The sequence below is a fragment of the Jaculus jaculus genome, chromosome 21 (genome assembly GCF_020740685.1).
Source record: "Jaculus jaculus isolate mJacJac1 chromosome 21, mJacJac1.mat.Y.cur, whole genome shotgun sequence".
Lineage (NCBI taxonomy): Eukaryota > Metazoa > Chordata > Mammalia > Rodentia > Dipodidae > Jaculus > Jaculus jaculus.
The window spans coordinates 1,694,283-1,713,356 of record NC_059122.1 but is presented as its reverse complement, the minus strand read 5'-3'; positions in this window follow the sequence as shown (position 1 = coordinate 1,713,356).

The following is a 19,074-nucleotide window of genomic DNA, read 5'->3' as shown; positions in this document are numbered from 1 at the left end:
TGTACACAGTGTGTATACAGCCATGTAGGTACCATTGTTAGCCTCCTCCCTGTCCTCCTGCCTCTGAAGGGACCCTCCTCATTGGGGAACGTGGGTCATGCATTGTGGGGTTAGCCATCAGTTATGGGGAGGAGGCGATGTCTCTGTGCATAATGTCCCAACAAGTGGCTCTAACAATCTTTCTGCCCCCTCTTCTGCAAATTTCCCTGAGCCATGTTGGGTTCATTTTAGGTCTACTTCAGTGATGTGGTCTTGGGAGCCTCTGTGTCTCTGGAGCTCTGGTTTGCTAGGAAGTGAGTGTTCTCTGTGTCTCTCTCCTTCACCCTTGTGCTGGTACCAGGTTCACCAAGAAAGCAGCGTTCTTGCTCATTTCCCCAATTACTCTATGGTTTCAGCTGGAGCCCTGATGAGGTGAGATGGGCTGATTCTCTCCTCACATTCTGCATCCATCTGAAAAAGAGAATCAAATTCTCCAACAGAGAGTGAAGTCAGCATCAGATAAATGGGATGACCATTATTATTTCAGGGAGAAGTTAATAGGTGCAGGCCCTCTTGTAGCCCAGGATTGGTGGGAGCTTAATACTGGAGAGTGGGCTTAGGCCAGAGTTGCTTGGACAGATGTTGCTCATTTCCCCCCCAGTCACTCATGTAGCACCTTCTGGCTCTAGATGAGCTAACTGTCTGGGGACTGACTCTCTTCCAGATTCCAGCCTGGTCACTCCATGTTCCACGCCAACAGCATGTGATATCTTCAGCAGTAGGGTCTTACCATTAACCTTTGGTGGGTCATCAAGTGCTCTGACAGAAATCTGTCTTCTTTTGGGAAACCATGTAGGTCTCTCTGATCAGCAGCTCATTGTGGATGTTAACTGCATGCTGGTCAAGTACCTAAAATTTAACTCACTTAACACACCTTTGTTGGTGGGCAGCATACTTATTTATAACTGGAGCACCTAGCACAGACTTCACCAAGAACAATGGAGGGGCCAGAACTGACACTCACCTTCCTTCACCTTAGTACTAGCTTCTTTCAAAGATAAAGCTATTCTAGCTCTTTCCATATGAAGAAAACCCCTCCTTACTTAAATTAAAAAGTGAGATAAGGGCTGGAGGGATTGCTTAATGGTTAAGAAGTTTGCCTAGAAAGTCAAAGGACCCAGATTCAATTCCCCAAGACCCACATAAGCCAGATGCACATGGTGGCACATGGATCTGGAGTTCATTTGCAGTGGCCGGAGGCCCTGGTGTGCCCATTCTCTCTGTCTCTCTCTCTCTTGAAAAAAAAAAAAAACCATTTATTTATTTATTTATTTATTTGATAGATAGTGAGACAGAGACATGCAGATAAAGAGAAAGAATGGGCACACCAGGGCCTCCAGCCACAGCAAACTAACTTCAGATGTTTACGTAGGATGTAGGTCCTGGGGAATCGAACCTGGGTTCTTTGGCTTTGCAGACAAGCGTCTTAACTGCTAAGCCATCTCTCCAGCCCTGTGTGTCTCTGTCACTCTCAAATAAATACAGAAAATTTTCTTAAAAAATTACAGAAAACAGTGAAATAAAAGCACGAGCTTCATAATCATCGCAGTAATGGTTTAGATGAAAGTATCAACCGTGGGTTGGAGAGATGACTTAGCGGTTAAGCGCTTGCCTGTGAAGCCTAAGGACCCCGGTTCAAGGCTCAATCCCAGGACCCACGTTAGCCAGATGCACAAGGGGGCGCACACGTCTGGAGTTCGTTTGCAGTGGCTAGAAGCCCTGGCATGCCCACTGTCCTCTCTTTCTCTCCGCCTCTTTTTCTCTCTGTCTGTCACTCTCAAATAAGTAAATAAAAATAAACAAAAAAATTGAAAAAAAATTTGACAATTAAATTAAAAAGTATCAACCGTGATTCTTGCCTTTGAGGAGCTCATGGTGCAGTGAGGAGATCAGCGTGCCCCAGACCTGGAGGACGTGACTCAGCAGAATACGGCTCATTTCCTGTACCGACCAGTCAAAGTAGATTGGTAAAAACTGGCCACATGCTGCCCAAGGCTTACTATTGTGTAGCTTGTAAACTGAGAATGGTTTTTATATTTTCATGGCTTCTCTAAGAAAACAGAATAACAACTGAGATTATGTGGCAGATTGTGCCTTTCAGGCACAATATATTTATCCTCCTATATATATTTTTTTATTTTTTTGGTTTATTTTTATTTATTTATTTGAGAGCAACAGAGAGTGGAAGCAGCAGAAAGATGGAGAGAGAGCGAGAGAATGGGCGCTCCAGGGCCTCAGGCCACTGCAAATGAACTGCAGACGCATGCGCCCTGTTGCAGTCCGGTTCACATTGCTGGTAGAAATCAACCACCCAAGAGCAGCTTCTGGGAAAAAGAGATGTATTTCGGCTTACAGGCTCGAGGGGAAGCTCCAAGATGGCAGGGGAAAACGATGGCATGAGCAGAGGGTGGACATCACCCCCTGGCCAACATAATGTGGACCACAGCAACAGGAGGGTGTGCCAAACACTGACAAGGGGAAACTGGCTTTAATACCCATAAGCCCGCCCCCAACAATACACTCCCTCCAGGAGGCATTAATTCCCAAATATCCATCAGCTGGGAACCTAGCATTCAGAACACTTAAGTTTATGGGGGACACCTGTATCAAACCTCCACACGCCCCCTTGTGCATCTGGCTAATATGGGTCCTGGGGAATCGGGCCTCGAACCAGGGTCCTTAGGCTTCACAGGCAAGCGCTTAACCACTAAGCCATCTCTCCAGCCCTATCCTCCTATCTTTTACACCCAAAATATCCTAGCTTCTGATGTAAAGGATGAAGTTTGGTGCTTAATTACTTAACTTGACTCCTGCTCGGGCTTCACAGACTGCATGCTCATTAACTTTTCACCTTTGTGGTGATTCTAAAGCAAACTAACAACCCCAACACTAGTCAGCAAGGAAAGAATATTGACACAAGTATTTCCTTCAAAAAGTGAACTGTTCATATAGTCCATTACAGAATACATACCCTAATTGGGATAGCCCAATTGGAGTTGCTCCCTAAAATTTTTGCTACCATACCTGAAGAGCACTTTTCTTTACAGTAAGACAATAGCTGTTTTGTCCCACAGATCGTTCCCTTCCATTTTAGGTTAGTGTCTCAGAAGTGGCCATCCGTCTCTGGGTTCTCAGTTCCAGATGGAAGGGAAGGGAAATACAGGGAGCAAAAAGCCACACCACCTAGAAGTCACACCAATCAGGGGCTGGAGGGATGGCTTAGCGGTTAAGGCATTTGCCTGCAAAGCCAAAGGACCCTGGTTCAATTCTCTAAGACCCACGTTAGCCAGATGCCCAAAGGGGCACATGCATCTGGTGTTCATTTGCAGTGGCTGGAGGCCCTGGTGTGCCCATTCTCTCTCTCTCCCTCTCTCCCTCTTTCTCTGTCAAAGAAATAGGAGTATTTTTTTAAGTTACACAAATCACTTCTTCCAATCAGGTATTGGGAAGAGCTTGGCACAAAGATAATGCTTGCCCTGACTTTGATGTGAAGGTGTTCTGGCAAGATAGATAGATAGATAGATAGATAGATAGATAGATAGATAGATAGATAGACAGACAGACAGACAGACACATAGATAGATATATAGATACATAGATACATAGAGATATAGATATATGACTTTTACCTTCCAGAGACCCAAACCACATGTTTGTGCCCAGTGGAGCAGCTGGTGGGAAGCCAAGCTCATTAACTTAGGGAGGGACTTAGGAAGGGGTCACCCAGAGAGCATCAAGGATGGGGAATGGTGCGGTCGAGGAACTGGGGATGTTTTTAAGAGCTCGGCAGCCAGGCGCTTGGCACTTGGAGCCAGGAGGAGGGTTGAGAAACAAGAGTACCTCACCTGACCGTGGGCGCGCATGTCCACTACTGCCTGGTTTCCCCACAGCTGCCTAGTGCGTCCCCACTCAAATGGTCACTCCAGCGGAAATGCCAAGGTCTCGGCCACAAGGAAAACCTTGAGACTTAGCAAAGTAAATGGTCCCCACCGCCTTGTAATCCATCATGTGCCACCCTCCCAGGACCTTTTGCTGTCGCTCAGCAGCTTCTCTCCTTTCTGATATGGACAGGGCCCAGCTCATCTCAAAGTCTCTCACCCCATGATCTTTGACTAGTTACTTCTTCAAGACCCCCTTCCCGAGAGTCACTCTCACAGATTTTGAGAATTAGCACTGGGGTTTGACTTTTTTTTTTTTTTGAGCAGGTATCTTGCAATCCAATATGGTCCGACCGTGGGCTGGGTGGCTCAAGTCTCATATCAGGCCTATGAAACATGGTGGCACGCTGCCCACGTTACAACCAAGGAATCTGATGAGCAGAAACGTTCAGACTCTCCCCCATCTCCTGTACTTGTCCACGCTGAAACCGGCCCAGTGGGGAAGTGCCTGGCCCTGGTTTCTGTGCGCAAACACCATGCTTCAGAATGTGCTGTATATTTCAGAGCCTTGGTTTCCTCCTCATTAAAGACGGGGAGCGAGAGTAATGACCAAACGTGAGCGCCGTGAGACGCACGTAAAGCCATGGGAACAGCTGCTGCAAGCTCAGTCTCTGACATCAGCACCAGGGTGAGGGTCACCTTATCACGTGTTAACTGAGCAAGGCCGAAACAGCCAGGGACAATTTGGCTTTCATGAGTAGTGCAAAGGGCTTGCTGTGCCAAACTGTCACCGTGGGGCCACTATAAAAGAGGTCTTTGGAAGGCAGTTACAAGTGCTTGCCACACTTTTCACCAGCACCAAACATGATGCCCACCACATGGCACTAACTCAGCAAGGTGAGCGAATGAGGGCATGATAGTATAGCTTTGAACTTGGACACTAGAATGACCTTTTTTTTTTTCTATGTCCCCTCTTTTTCACTGTTCTCCGTCTCTCCAAAGGTGGAAGCAAAGCCCAGTGACGCATAAGAATTTAAATATGGTTCTTCTAGGTCCCACAGAGCTTCAGAAACACATGCACCCTAAAATCCTCGATGATTCCTTGCTTCTGTAGCCCGTCATTATTACTAGTCCTGCCCCTCTCAAAGTCAAGGTCAGCAAAAGTCAGTGGGAATTCATTTATGAAGACCACTGTTCTTATAGAGCAAACATGAAAAGAACCATTATCTCCTTGTCTTGGATCAGGGCTCCCACATTAAATCAAAGCCCGGAATTAAACTTGTCGAGGAAGATGTTCACAGAGGGAACACAGGTATGAGGGAAGGAATATGGTGTTATAGCAGTCGTGAATGTATGGTTTAGTAAACACCATTTGTGGACTTCTTGGTGCATGCCAAGCACTACACTAGATTATGGAAGAAAGGCAAATGATACAATTTTGATATGAAGATGTGTGTGTTCGGGTTGGATAGATATGAATGATAGATATTCTGATACTCAATATCTGCAGAATTTGCATGAGATGTAAGACTCCATTTCTGGGGCTGACAGAGGTAGAGGCAGCAGTGTACACATGTGAGCTTAGTACAAAATGAAACATTATTTTGCTTTTCCTCTCTTCTAAGTTCCTGGGAAATGACAGAGCGGTAACAACTATTTATCTTTATCATATGGTTCCTAGCTTTCTTCTACCTTCTTTCCTCATTCTTTCATTCATTCTTCCTTCTTTTTCTTATTCCTTTCTTTTTTCTCTTTGCGGTATTAGAGATTGAACCTAAGGCCCATATCAAGCTAGGCAAGCACTCTATCACTGAGCTACATCCCCAGCCCTGTTCTTGTAAAAAATATATTTTGGGGCTGGAGAGATGGCTTAGTGGTTAAGCGCTTGCCTGTGAAGCCTAAGGACCCCAGTTCGAGGCTCAATTCCCCAGGACCCACGTTAGCCAGATGCACAAGGGGGCGCACGCGTCTGGAGTTCGTTTGCAGTGGCTGGAAGCCCTGGCATATATATGTATATATATGTATATATATATACATATATATATATATATATATAGAGAGAGAGAGAGAGAGAGAGAGAGAGAGAGACACCTTAAGGTCACTCTGTAGCTCAGGTGAGCCTTGAATTTTCTATCCTGTCTCAGCTGCCTCTCCGGTAGCTGGGATTACCCGAACTGGCTCCAGGTTTAATATTTAAAAATATATACCATATAGCAACAATTCTGGACCAGACTGTGGCCATCTGCTTCCCCAAAGGCCCCTAAACGACCTCTGAGCTTTCTGATAACGGTTATTGCTCGCAGTCTTCCACCCCTGCAGCCAACTCCCCACTGGGCTGACTCCGAAAGGAGTCGTCAAGTCTTCCAGACCACAGCACACCAGCCTTGAAGCAGCCTTCAGGTGCTAATTCTCCTCAGCTGGAGCCATACCATTTTAAAGACAAGTCCCAGAGCTGAAATGTCCATTTGAATTGCTCCATGAGACATGAGCTCCAGGACTTAGCAGTTTGATGTGTCTTGTTATCTCCACAACTTAATGAGAGCTTAGGCCTCTCCTACCTGGATGCATCCATAACGCACCATTGAGACGCATGGCTGTAGTTCACTTCATTGAGCTCATTGGCTAGTTTGTAAAGAAATACAGGGAATGGAATAAGCCAGGCGCACTCACATTTTGTTTTTGCAGGCCAGATTCCGAGATGACAAGCGTGGTGACTGACGTGCTCTGCGTCAGACAAGGAGAGCAGCGCACGCTGAACAAGTCACATGCAAAGGTAACAGACATATGTTCCTAATTTTGATCCAACAGGCAAGCAGGAGCAAACGAATTTAGCAAGCCGTAGCTCTTGACAACCACTCGCGGGACAGCTCGGCTAGGAAACGAGCATATGGCTCACCACGATGCTCTTCAGCCATCGCTTAGCCCTGACTGCTGGCCATACGCCACAGGCTAGGTGGTTTCAGTGATAAACTTGCAGTTCTCAAAGTTCCTCCATGCCTCAGAAACAGTCTCAGTTCTTGGCAGGTGAACTGTGTTCTGCTGGGCACAACCGTCTTAGGGCAAGAGAAGAGCTGTGTTGCTCGCTATTTCTCACAAACATGCCCCTTCAGTGACCACATGATTCGTGGAGCTACGATTTAAGATCCTAGGTGCAAGTGATTTCCACAGAGGTTCCATGGACTTTATTCTTAATGATAACTGGAAGTATCTTTATCAGAAACACGAGAACTAATATCCAAAACAATGTCTAAAAGTGGTCAGTCAACGGTGGTCCAATTAGGTACTTGAGAGATAAAGGGCCTTGTTTTCCTCCTTACTCTGGAGGAAAACTCGATTATACATGCTGTGAGATACGTGAAGCATGGTTGAAACTAACATTTTGTGTTGAAACGAGAACACATGAGGTGTGAATATTGCCCCATGTGGCTTCCACAAGCACATTTTCTAACATACACACAAACTCATAGCACAAGTTGTGGCCGGTGGGTGTTTAATCACATCGTCCAGACATTGTCTTTCAGCCCCCACACCAGGGGCATCGGTAAGACTCTCGCTCGGCTGGATGCCTGAGGGTATTTTGTCACTGGTCACATGTGAACTTTTTGAGTCCTGTGTCTGCTCTGGATGCACCTAAATCCTCTGTCTTCTTCTTTTTAAGTTTCCAGGATCTTTCATTTTTGGAACAGGTAAATTACTGACCAAATTTGTTGATCACTGGGCTGGAGATAGTTTAGTGGTTAAGGCGTTTGCCTGCAAAGCCAAAGGACACAGGTTTGATTTCTCACGACCCACATAAGCCAAATGTACAAGGGGGTGCACGCATCTGGAGTTCGTTTGCAGTGGCTGGAGGCCCTGGTGTGCCCATTCTCTCTCTCCCTCTCTCTACCTGCCTATTTTTGTCTCTCTCTCTCTCTCAAATAAATAAATTAAAATAAAATTTTTTTTAAATGTTGATCTTAGGGGTATAATGTCTACTGGTGTCTGGCGAAGTGTATATACTATGCTCACCAAACTTCCCACTAAGCATTTCTCTTAATGTTCATACCCTCATATTAATACTACTCTCACTTTTGGTTAGAAAACCTTCTCTTTTCAGATGGCAGTGACCTTGGGATGGCTCAGAAGGCACCATGGTGCTGAGAAGAAGTGACAGGAGTGCTCAGCACTGAAACATCTCAGTCACACCTATTCTATGGCTCAGGGTCCATTGAGGAAGACGTGGTGGAAAGAATGTAAGAGCCAAAGGAAGGGTAGGACTCCTTACAACGTGCTCCTCCAGACACAAAATGGCCTGGATATCCATGACCTCACAGCGCCTGACACTACCTACACAAGACCATCATAATAGGAGGAAAAGATGATGATATCAAAATAAAAGAGAGACTGACTGAGACGGGGAGGGGATAGGATGGAGAGTGGAGTTTCAAAGGGGGAAGTGGGAGAAGGGAGGGAATTACCATGGGATATTGTTTACAATTATGGAAGTTGTCAATAAAAAATAATTGTTGATCAAAATACTCCTGGTATGAATTACCTGGAAGACCTAAACCAACAGCCCCGTCCATGCATGTTTAAGGGCAGAAAGCACCCTAGGCACACTCCTTCTTCAATCTTCACTGACTTCCTGAGAATCTCCATATGAAGGAAAACCCTTATAGGAAGTTAACTTTTTTTTTTTTGGATTTTCGAGGTAGGGTCTCACTCTGGTCCAGGCTGACCTGGAATTAACTCTGTAGTCTCAGGGTGGCCTTGAACTCACGGCGATCCTCCTACCTCTGCCTCCCGAGTGCTGGGATTAAAGGCGTGCGCCACCACGCCCAGCAGGAAGTTAACATTTTAAGAGAGTTAAGTCAGTGGGTTTCCCATCCACTTACCTTGAAAAGCCTTACTCCTGGTGGCTCGTGCATGTTGCTCTTACAGAGGAAATGGCTCCTATGGTAGCCGAACACCAAGAATTATCGTCACACCCAAAAATACTTGCATCAGATAAGGGAACTAAGGGGCATTGGTTCCAAAGCCATGGCTGCCGCACGTTCAAGTGGGGGAAAGTGTCACCCGCACTGGGATGGCTCTGGGAAGGCAGGTAGCAGCATGCTTTGTTTAATTCCATGGCGTGGAAACAAGCAAGGGTTTGGCTCTTGGATGAGTTGATGGTCGTGAGCCATCCTGGGCAGCCTCTGAAAGTCTGGGGAAATGACCCCCATGTTCACAATGAAGCTGAGTCAATTCTTGTCACAAGCTTATGTCTGTCTGCTGCGCCTTAGTGTTCAGGGCAGGGCTAATACTGTGAGGGTCATCACTCTTCATTACTAGTGACAAGGACGTTTCTTATGAGGAGGAGCCACCGGTGTGTGGGCGCTGGAAACCCAAGCTCACCCTTGTACGGAAATGCTTTCTCCACTGAGCCAATCCTCAGCCCCCCTGGGGTGAGCCTTCTACCCTATATCTTTACAGGATTCATATTGGTTTTATTTTTCTCATCAGGGTTACTTCAGTGGTTTGAAAAAATAGGAAATAAAAATATGATACCAAAATTCTTCCCAAATGACTCCACCTGTAGCAAAATCCATTCTATTTTTTGTGTCCTTTTTAAACCTGAAATGAAAAGAACTGACTTCAATCCCAGAATCTGCATAATTGTTCAGTGAGTCACATTTCAAAAGGAGAACATATCCCAACCTTGAAAGGTAATGAAACTCCCTTTGAGTACACTTGCATTATTTGATACTCTTGAACATCTATTTTGATATGTAAGTATTTGAATCAACATTCGCATACATTGTTCCTTCAAACAAAAAATAAGTGGTTTGATGTTTTACTTGGCTTCTGATATTACCATACCACATACATTTTAATGAGAATTTCTTGCACAGCCTCAGGCAACAGCAAGTCTTCTTGATTTGGGATCCCTGGGGGAAGACAGCTGATCCCTGGAGAGTAGCAACCATCTCTAGCTGTGTACCCTGAGCACGGAAAATCACAGATGATTTCATTGAAGCTGACCTCACTCTACGCAGGATCCATTAACTCCAACACGAAAAATGCACGTAGAAAGCCAATGTTTTGTATTTTGAACCCAGAATGTTCTGCATTAAGAGTAGCTTTCCTACAGTGTTTCAGGTGGCTTTCTTGAGGGTAGGAGAGTGGTTAGAACATCTTGGCAATCAGCTTGTATACGATGTCCCACCAGAAAATCCGTGCACCATAGAAATAGCTAAGCAAGGCTAGAGAGATGTCTTAGCAGTTAAGGCATTTGCCTGTAAAGCCAAAGGAATTAGGTTCAATTCCCCACAACCCATTTAGCCAGATACACAATGTGGCACATGCATCTGGAGCTTGTTTGCAGTGGCTGGAGCCCCTGGAGCACCCATTCTCCCCCCCCCCCCTCTCTCTCTCTCTCTCTCTCCCTCTCTCTCTCAAGTAAGTAAATAAAGAAATAAAATGCAGCCAGGCATCGTGGCACACACCTTTAATCCCAGCCATTTACCCATTTCCTGGGAGAGGCAGGCTGGAGAATAAGCCTTCCAGGTGGATGAGAACAGCAAATCACAGTGGCCACGCAGAGCCTCCAACTGTTGTCTGTGGAGTGAGAGCGAAAGTCACTCCCCTGATGGCTCCACCGAGCTGTACTTGAAGTCCATTTGGTCGCAGTCCATTTTATTTGAGGGACGTGTTGGCCTACGGAAGACATGCTGACACTCATATCTGAGTGACCAGGAAATAGTCCAGACACAGAAAAGTGGGAAGATCAGAGCCACAAACCAAAAGGCCTTTGGGAAGAGAGATGTCTGGCAGCCCAAGGAAATGACAGAGGCTCTGAAATTCTCCAAGCCATGGAATCTTGGTTCCATGGTTTACTTCATAGAAGGAGGAGAGCACGTAGCATCCACAGCTGTCCACCATTGCAGAATGACTTTACGTAGGATCGGCAACATTGGCCTTGCCTTCTTCAAAAATAAGAAATTTTTTTTAAAAATCCTGTCATCTTCTAGATAAAATCCTATCATAAAATATAGTTTTAATTTCTCTGGAGTTTATAATCTGTACTTAGATATTTAATATCAGGCACATGTGGTCAAATACTATGGTTGTACTTTTTCAAGCCATAAAATAATGGTAATGTTTGTTGAAGTCAGACAATTGATGGATGGAGAGATGACTCAGTGGTTAAGGTACTTGCCTACAAAGCCTAAGGATCCAGGTTCAATTCCACAGGACCCACATAAGCCAGATAAAGTGCTTTTGCTAAAGTACCAGAGCTGTGTTTAAAAGTGCATATTACATGTGCCAAGGGAGAAAGGTTCCCTCATCCAGGTGTGCGGCCATGAGGGTTGTTTATGGATGCAGCCGTTCCTCTGGCATGGTCTTGTTTCTACTCCACAGTGCAAACACAGAGATCAATCCACTCACTTTGGCAGGCACTCTGACTTAACACCTGCTCATGTAGCAATAAACACAGTCACGCTGAATGTTGGCTTATTGTATTGTGGACAGATATTTACACTCTGACACTCCTCAGTCCCCAGCCAGCTAGCTCCAAGTCTGCAGACAGAGGCTGCAATTGTCCCTCGTGCGGCTCAGACTCACCCACAGCTGATCCAGGACTGAGCCAGTCTGAAGAACCTCTCAGAGACTCCATCTTGTGGTCTCCAGGGGTCCCCAGGTTAGAGACTGGGCACCATAAGCACCATATAGTCATGTATATTCTTCATTCTATCTAGGGTGTCATAAAAGAAGCATGTTAAAATCGTTTGTTGATGGCGCCTATATTTTTATTAATGTTATATTTTCAAGCAATATTCCTTATTTCGATGTCTGAAATGAGTTGAAATTTGTATCTTCATTAAATAACTTGACAGTGTAAACTGTCACCCATAGGAAGAAAATAAAAGATTATCTCCAAAATATTTCCAGAAATATATATATTCATATATACTTGTAAATATGAGACACTATATTAATATTTTTCTTCCAATGACACTTTTATCAGTTCCTTCTAATTTGGAAATCATGCATGAGATCAAGTACATTTTGACATATATTTCTTAAATTTTTTTTTAAATTATTTATTTATTTATTTATTTATTTGAGAGTGACAGACACAGAGAGAAAGACAGGGAGAGAGAGAGAGAGAATGGGCGCGCCAGGGCTTCCAGCCTCTGCAAACGAACTCCAGACGCGTGCGCACCCTTGTGCATCTGGCTAACGTGGGACCTGGGGAACCGAGCCTCGAACCAGGGTCCTTGGGCTTCACAGGCAAGCGCTTAACCGCTAAGCCATCTCTCCAGCCCTATTTCTTAAATTTTTAGAAAAACTAATTTGACATTTTCTTGATAAATGCAGGAAAAAAAAAAACAGCAAAGGGAACAGCTAAAATGAGAAATAAGAGAAGAAAACTGAAGACATACTACATTGAGTGATATAACTGAACACTGCATTTAGGGTTAAGTGTTCCCTGATACACTCTAGAACTATGGTATACTTTCACAAGTCTGCTACCATTCAAGCAGAGAGGACTCAGCCTGGGTACCTCAGAGTCCCCTGGGCTGACCTAACCTCACATTCCTGGGAACAGCCCTCTAGGAAGACCCCCACCTGGATTTTCCATCAGCCCCTCCAGCTCAGAGAGAGGGTGCTCCTCTGCTTGGGAGCCTTTCCTGCTTCAGTTCTATTCTTTCTTAAAATGAATCTTCCATAATTTATGAAAGCTCAAAAGAGAAACTCATACTCCGACATGGGACTAAATTTATAAGACTGGAGTTTGGTGTAATGGCTTATCAATGCCCACGTATCCGTGTAACTCCAAAACGGGTATAGTCATTGCCTTGATAGTTTCTACAAGGGCTAAATGTGGACAGAATAATCAAATTCCCGTGAAGTGACAACAAAAATAAAACCCAAAGTGCATAAGCTGATTTGGAAACGCGATCTCTCTGTGCAGTGGAGATTATAGAAAAGAACCAGTGGATGGGACGTCATAACCAATTGGCTTGAACTGACCTAGTTGTTCTCCAAAAGACCATGCAAGGTGTTCCTCAGCCCACAGTGGACTGAGGGGGTGATGTGTGCTTGCACATCCAAGAACTCCTACAGATATGAGGCTGATGAGTGCTGTCTTAGTTTAGGCAAGCAATGAAGAGATGGGTCTGGGAATTACTGAGGGGTTACTGTGGCAAAACACTCCAGTGGTGGTTGCTTTTCATACCTGAATCACCATTAAGAACTCATGAGCAAGATTTTATCACGCGTTGTAGTTCCTAAACACAAGATATTAAATTACTTGACAAAAACCAAACTGGGGACTGGAGAGATGGCTTAGTGGTTAAGCTCTTGCCTGTGAAGCCTAAGGACCTTGGTTCGAGGCTCGATTCCCCAGGACCCATGTTAGCCAGATGCACAAGGGGACGCACATGCCTGGAGTGGGTTTGCAGTGGCTGGAGGCCCTGGCGTGCCCATTCTCTCTCTCTCTCTCTCTCTCTCTCTCTCTCTCTTATCTGCCTCTTTCTCTCTCTGTCTGTCACTTTCAAATAAATAAATAAAAATAAAATTAAAAAAAAAAACAAACTGGGCTGATCAACAGAAAAAAAATCCCTTTTTGTATATTATATGTTTGCATATTGTATGTTATATAATTATCATGTGTTGTTATAGCTTGTTGAGAGCTAGCTTTAAAAAATGGAGTTCCAAAAAAAAAAAAATGGAGTTCCTAGGCTGGGAAGATCAGTGGTTGAGGCACTTGCCTGCAAAGTCTAACTGCCTGGGTTCGATCCCCCAGGACCCACTTAAAGCCAGCTGCACAAGGTGGCACATGCATCTGGAGTTCGTTTGCAGTGGCTAGAGACCCTAAAACCTTTCTCTGTTCTCCCTGGTTCTCTTTTCTCTCTGTATACAAATAAATAAATAAAATATTTTTTAAGACTGGGAGTCTCCTGTCCCTCAGACCTAAGCACATTCCTAGCCCAGAGTCACTACAAAGTAAACCTTTTCCTAGGCTGTCTGCCCACCCACATAAGTCCTAAGGCGTGAACAGAGAGGACCATGGTCCCAGGGAAGAAAACTGCCTCTGGTAAGACCGGCTGATTAGAAGCCTGTTCGAGGAGATTTCTGCCCAAGACGCGTGCTCTGAATAACCCTGGCTGGCTAGTGCTTGGGCTTTGTCAGGCATGCGTGCTAGGCGATGTTAGGGCCTGGTTTGATGGTCTAGTCTTTACCTGCTTCTTGCCATTTCTTCTCCTACTTTTGCTCAGTCATTGAAAATCAAAAGCATGGCTATGAATCATTTCTCCATGCAGAGCATGTACCATCCAAACTAATATGTCTATGTGCGTGTGATGTGCGTGTGTTCATGTATTGCCACTTGACACTTTAGTATTTACCTCTGCCCTCATTACAAAAGGCCTCAAAAGAGTAAGAGACATCAGGGGGATTCTGCATTCTGTTTTGTTGTATTTCTTTCTTTATTTTAACTTCCTTTTTTTTTTTTTTTTTTTTTTTTTTGGTTTTTCAAGGTAGAGCCTCACTCTAGCTCAGGCTGACCTGGAATGCACTATGTAGTCTCAGGGTGGCCTCGAACTCATGGTGATCCTCCTACCTCTGCCTCCCAAGTGCTGGGATTAAAGGCGTGGGCCACCATGCCCGGCTTATTTTAACTCCAGGTTGACCACCTCCATACATACAGACAATATACTTTCACCATCTCCCTTCCCGCCACCCTGCCTTTTTCCTTGCCCCATGTCACCTCCACTGAGGGCTCCACTCCTCTTGCGATCAGTTGGAAACCATTCTAAATCCAGCCATTGTCTTCTGCTGTCTTGAGTTTTCCTCCTTTGCTCAGGTTGATGGGCATTTCCAGTTTCTACTGGCATGCAGCGTTAGGTAAATACAGAGGTCCGTTTTTCTTTCATGTACTTAACCAGTTCCAGCACTAACTATTTAGATGACTACACTTTCACTATTGGATTTCTTTTTAAAGATTTATTTGTTAGAGACAGACAGGGGAAGATTGAAAGAGAGAGAGTGAGTGAGAATGGGTATGCCAGGGCCTCCAGCCACTGCAAACAAACTCCAGACGCATGTGCCACCACGTGCATCTGGCTTAGGTGGGACCTGGAGAATTGAACCTGGGTCCTTAGGCTTCGCGTGCAAGCATCTTAACCCCTAAGCCATAGCTCCAGACCCCTGTTGGATTACTTAGGCACCAGTGTTGAAACCCAATTGATCCCATCACCATGTCTGCTTGTAAATTTCTATTACAGGGACAGTTTGGATTTGGATTTTGGTTTCATGACATCTCACAAAAAACGTCATGGTAGCAATATTAAATAATATTAATTTTTTGACTCATAGCATGTATATCTTTCTACCTATGATGTAATTTCCTTCAGTAGTGTTTAATACCCTTCGGTTTACAGGTTTCAATAACTTTAATTAAATTTATCCTATACATTCTATTTGAAATGTACCTTCTTCAGGCAGTAATTTGACATGATTAAACTTTGTACATTATTTTGGTCTTTGATGATATATATTCAAGTCAAATTCACTACTACAAAATCTGAAGTTATTATGAGCTAGTAAAGGGCACATATGTGGTCCTACCATTTTCTCAGTAGGAATTAACTATAAACAATAAGAGTTCTTTAAATCTATTATGTGTTTTTATTTTTTTTTTAATTTTTTTATTTATTTGAGAATGACAGACAGAGAGAAAGAGACAGAGAGAGAGAGAGAGAATGGGCATGCCAGGGCCTCCAGCCACTGCAGACAAACTCCAGACGCACACGCCCCCTTATGCATCTGGCTAACGTGGGTCCTGGGGAATCGAGCCTCGAACCAGGGTCCTTAGGCTTCACAGGCAAGAGCTTAACCGCTTAGCCATCTCTCCAAACCATCTTTTTTTTTTCTTTTTCTGTTTTTTTTTTTTTTTTTTTTTGATATGTGGCTTATTAAGTAACTCCAGTTGACCTAGAACTCATGATGTAGACCAGGCTGGCCTCAAAGTCATAGTGATTCTCTTACCACTGCCTCATGAGTGCTGAGATTCTAAGAATACACCACCATGCCCAGCATGTATGCTCAGTATCCATCTGTCTATCCATCTATCTATCTATCCATCTATCTATCTATCTATCCATCTATCCATCTATCTATCTATCTATCTATCTATCATCTATCTATCATTTATCACTTGACTACATATCAGTATTTTATTTATCTAGCCAGCTATTAATATAGATGTGGTAGACTATTAATCTGTCTCTGCCTACCTATTAATTTATCTATGTATGAATCCATATATATATTAATTTATTTAGGTATACCTTTCTGTGAACCTGCCATTCTTTTTTTTTTCATTCTTTATATCTACCTACCTGCCTATCTGTCTATCTCCATATGTGTCTACTTGTTGGTAGAGGGAAAAAGAGAACAAATATATGCAACTGATTGTTTTTCCTTATATATGTTTTCTCTATGATGGAATAAATATTAACATGAGTTGGCTTCGGGGTGATCCAAAAAAGTGCAACAGATGAATTCTTTGTCTGTTTTTTCTCTTGCTAGTTGCAACTGTTGAAAGGTTAAAGGTAGTCTTATAAAATTGCTTTTCATGCATTATATACACTACATAAAATAAGTGCTTAAAAATTATTTATGATGATGTACAAAAGTGATAGGTAGGGGAGACATTTACTTTGTAACCATTTTTTCCTTACATGAAAAAGATAAAGATTTATAAGTTTCAAAACACCAGTCATTATACTCAGAGTTTTCATTTCCTAAATGGTTTCCTTCTTTGACGCACTGTACTTGTCTTTTCTCTTAAATGTTATAGCACCAGTTTATGAAAGTCTGGAAAAATTAAAGTGATTTTTCAAATAAAACATATTACACACATCTATAAAAACCATAGTAGAGACCTTCAGGCAGCAGCTACCCTGGGCCAGTTTAGTCTCCATCCCTGAAGGGGAATGGAAGACGATTTGTTTTGATAGAGTCAGCCACTCCTTCCCTCCACATTTTGTAACAAGCAGCCATGATTCTTGCTTTTCTCCTGCCCTTCACTCTGCATTGGCTGTGGCTCTGCTTCTCCACTTAGGAGAGTAAGTTCTCACCAGCCATGGGCACTTGTCTTGTCTTGGAAGTGATGCTTCATTCATGAGAGGATGAGGGAAACTTGCTTCTTTAAAATATATATATATATATTTAGAGCCGGGCGTGGTGGCGCACGCCTTTAATCCCAGCACTCGGGAGGCAGAGGTAGGAGGATCGCAGTGAGTTCGAGGCCACCCTGAGACTGCATAGTGAATTCCAGGTCAGCCTGGGCTAGAGGGAGACCCTACCTTGAATAAACCAAAAAAAAAATTTATTTAGGGCTGGAGATATTGCTTAGTGGTTAAGGCACATGTCTGTGAAGCCTACAGACCCATTCGACTCCCCAGATCCCATGTAAGCCAGACACACAAGGTGCACGTCTGGAGTGCGTTCGATTGCGGTGGCTGGAGGCCCTGCTCTCTCTCGCTCTCTCTCTCGCATAAAAATGTAACAGATAAAAATACTTATTATTTATTTATTTGCAAGCAGGGAGAGATAGGAGAGAGACGGGTGGGGAGAATGGGCATGCCAGTGCCTCCAGCCCTGGCAAATGGGCTGTAAATTCTTGTGCCACTCCATGTCTGGCTTCGCATGGGCACCTAGGAATCAAACCTGGGTCTTCAGGCTTTGTAAGCAAGCACCTTAACCACCGATCCATCTCGCCATCCCAGAAAGTGACTTTTTTTTTTTAACCTTGCTCCCTGTTAACCCAGTCTATTCTCTTTGGAAATTACTGACTAAAATTCGCAGGCTCTTCTTCCATGCTGTTCCTCACAATCAGTCCCAAGCAGCCAGGACAAACGAGTCGGTCATGTGGCTTGAAGATGTCAGCCTGCTAGACGGTGATGCAGTCATCAAAGTCCTGGGTTTTCTGACATCACGCAGCACAGAATCTTTGCCGTCTTGATGGTTGTGATGGTCCATCTCCATGGACATATTGATTGGACTTGGAAACACCTAGAAGCCACAACTCTGGGAATGCTCTGCCATTTCTAGAGAATTTTGGAAAAGGAGGAATAAGAGAAGGAAGAAGGGGAAGAGGAGGAGAAGGAAAGAACTACTCTGAATGTGCAGAGCATTATCACTCAGATTGAGATCTCAGACCAAATAAAAAGAGAAAAGGGGCTGGAGAGATGGCTTAGTGGTTAAGGTGTCTGCCTGCAAAGCCAAAAGGACCCAGGTTCAACTCCCCAGGATCCACGTAAGCCAGATGCACAAGGTGGCGTGTGTGTCTAGAGTTCGTTTGCAGTGGCTGGAAGCCCTGGTGTGCCCATTTTCTCTCTATCTCTTTATCTATCTATCTATCTATCTATTACCTATCTATTTCTATGTCTCTTTATCTATCACTCTCTCAAATAAGTAAATAAATAAAATTTACTTTAAAAACAATGAAAAGGGCTGGAGAGATGGCTTAGCGGTTAGGCGCTTGCCTGTGAAGCCTAAGGACCCCGGTTCAAGGCTGGATTCCCCAGGTCCCACGTTAGCCAGATGCACAAGGGGGCGCACGCGTCTGGAGTTCGTTCGCAGTGGCTGGAGGCCCTGGCGCGCCCATTCTCTCTCCCTCTCTCTCTCTTTCTCTCTCTCTCTCTCTGCCCCTTTCTCTCTCTGTCTGTTGCTCTCCAATAAATAAAAAAATAAAAAAAATTTAAAAAAAAAACAATGAAAAGGAGGCAGCTCTGGGAGCATGAGCATTCATCTCGGTGTTTCCCGACTATGGACCCACTGTGACCAGGGAGCAGACGCCCCTTCAGCCTCCTCTCAAACAGTGATCCCCTTCTTCCTTCAGTTGCTTTTGCTGTGTATTTTGTCATTGCAATGAAAAAGAAACTGACAACAAAAATTGGTACCATGGAATTGGGCTGTTTCTACGAAAAATCTGAGCATGTAGGTTATAGTTGGTTAGAGCTGGCTTGCAGGAGGAACGTGGAAGCATCTGGAGCCGTGAGCTAAAGGAGTGTTGGGAGGCTGGAAGCAGTGACTGGGGGGTCTTTCTGGCGGGAGTGTGGAGAAGCAGAGTGCCCGTCAAAATGTGAACAGTGGAGTCATGGCTCGCAATGTTCCAGAG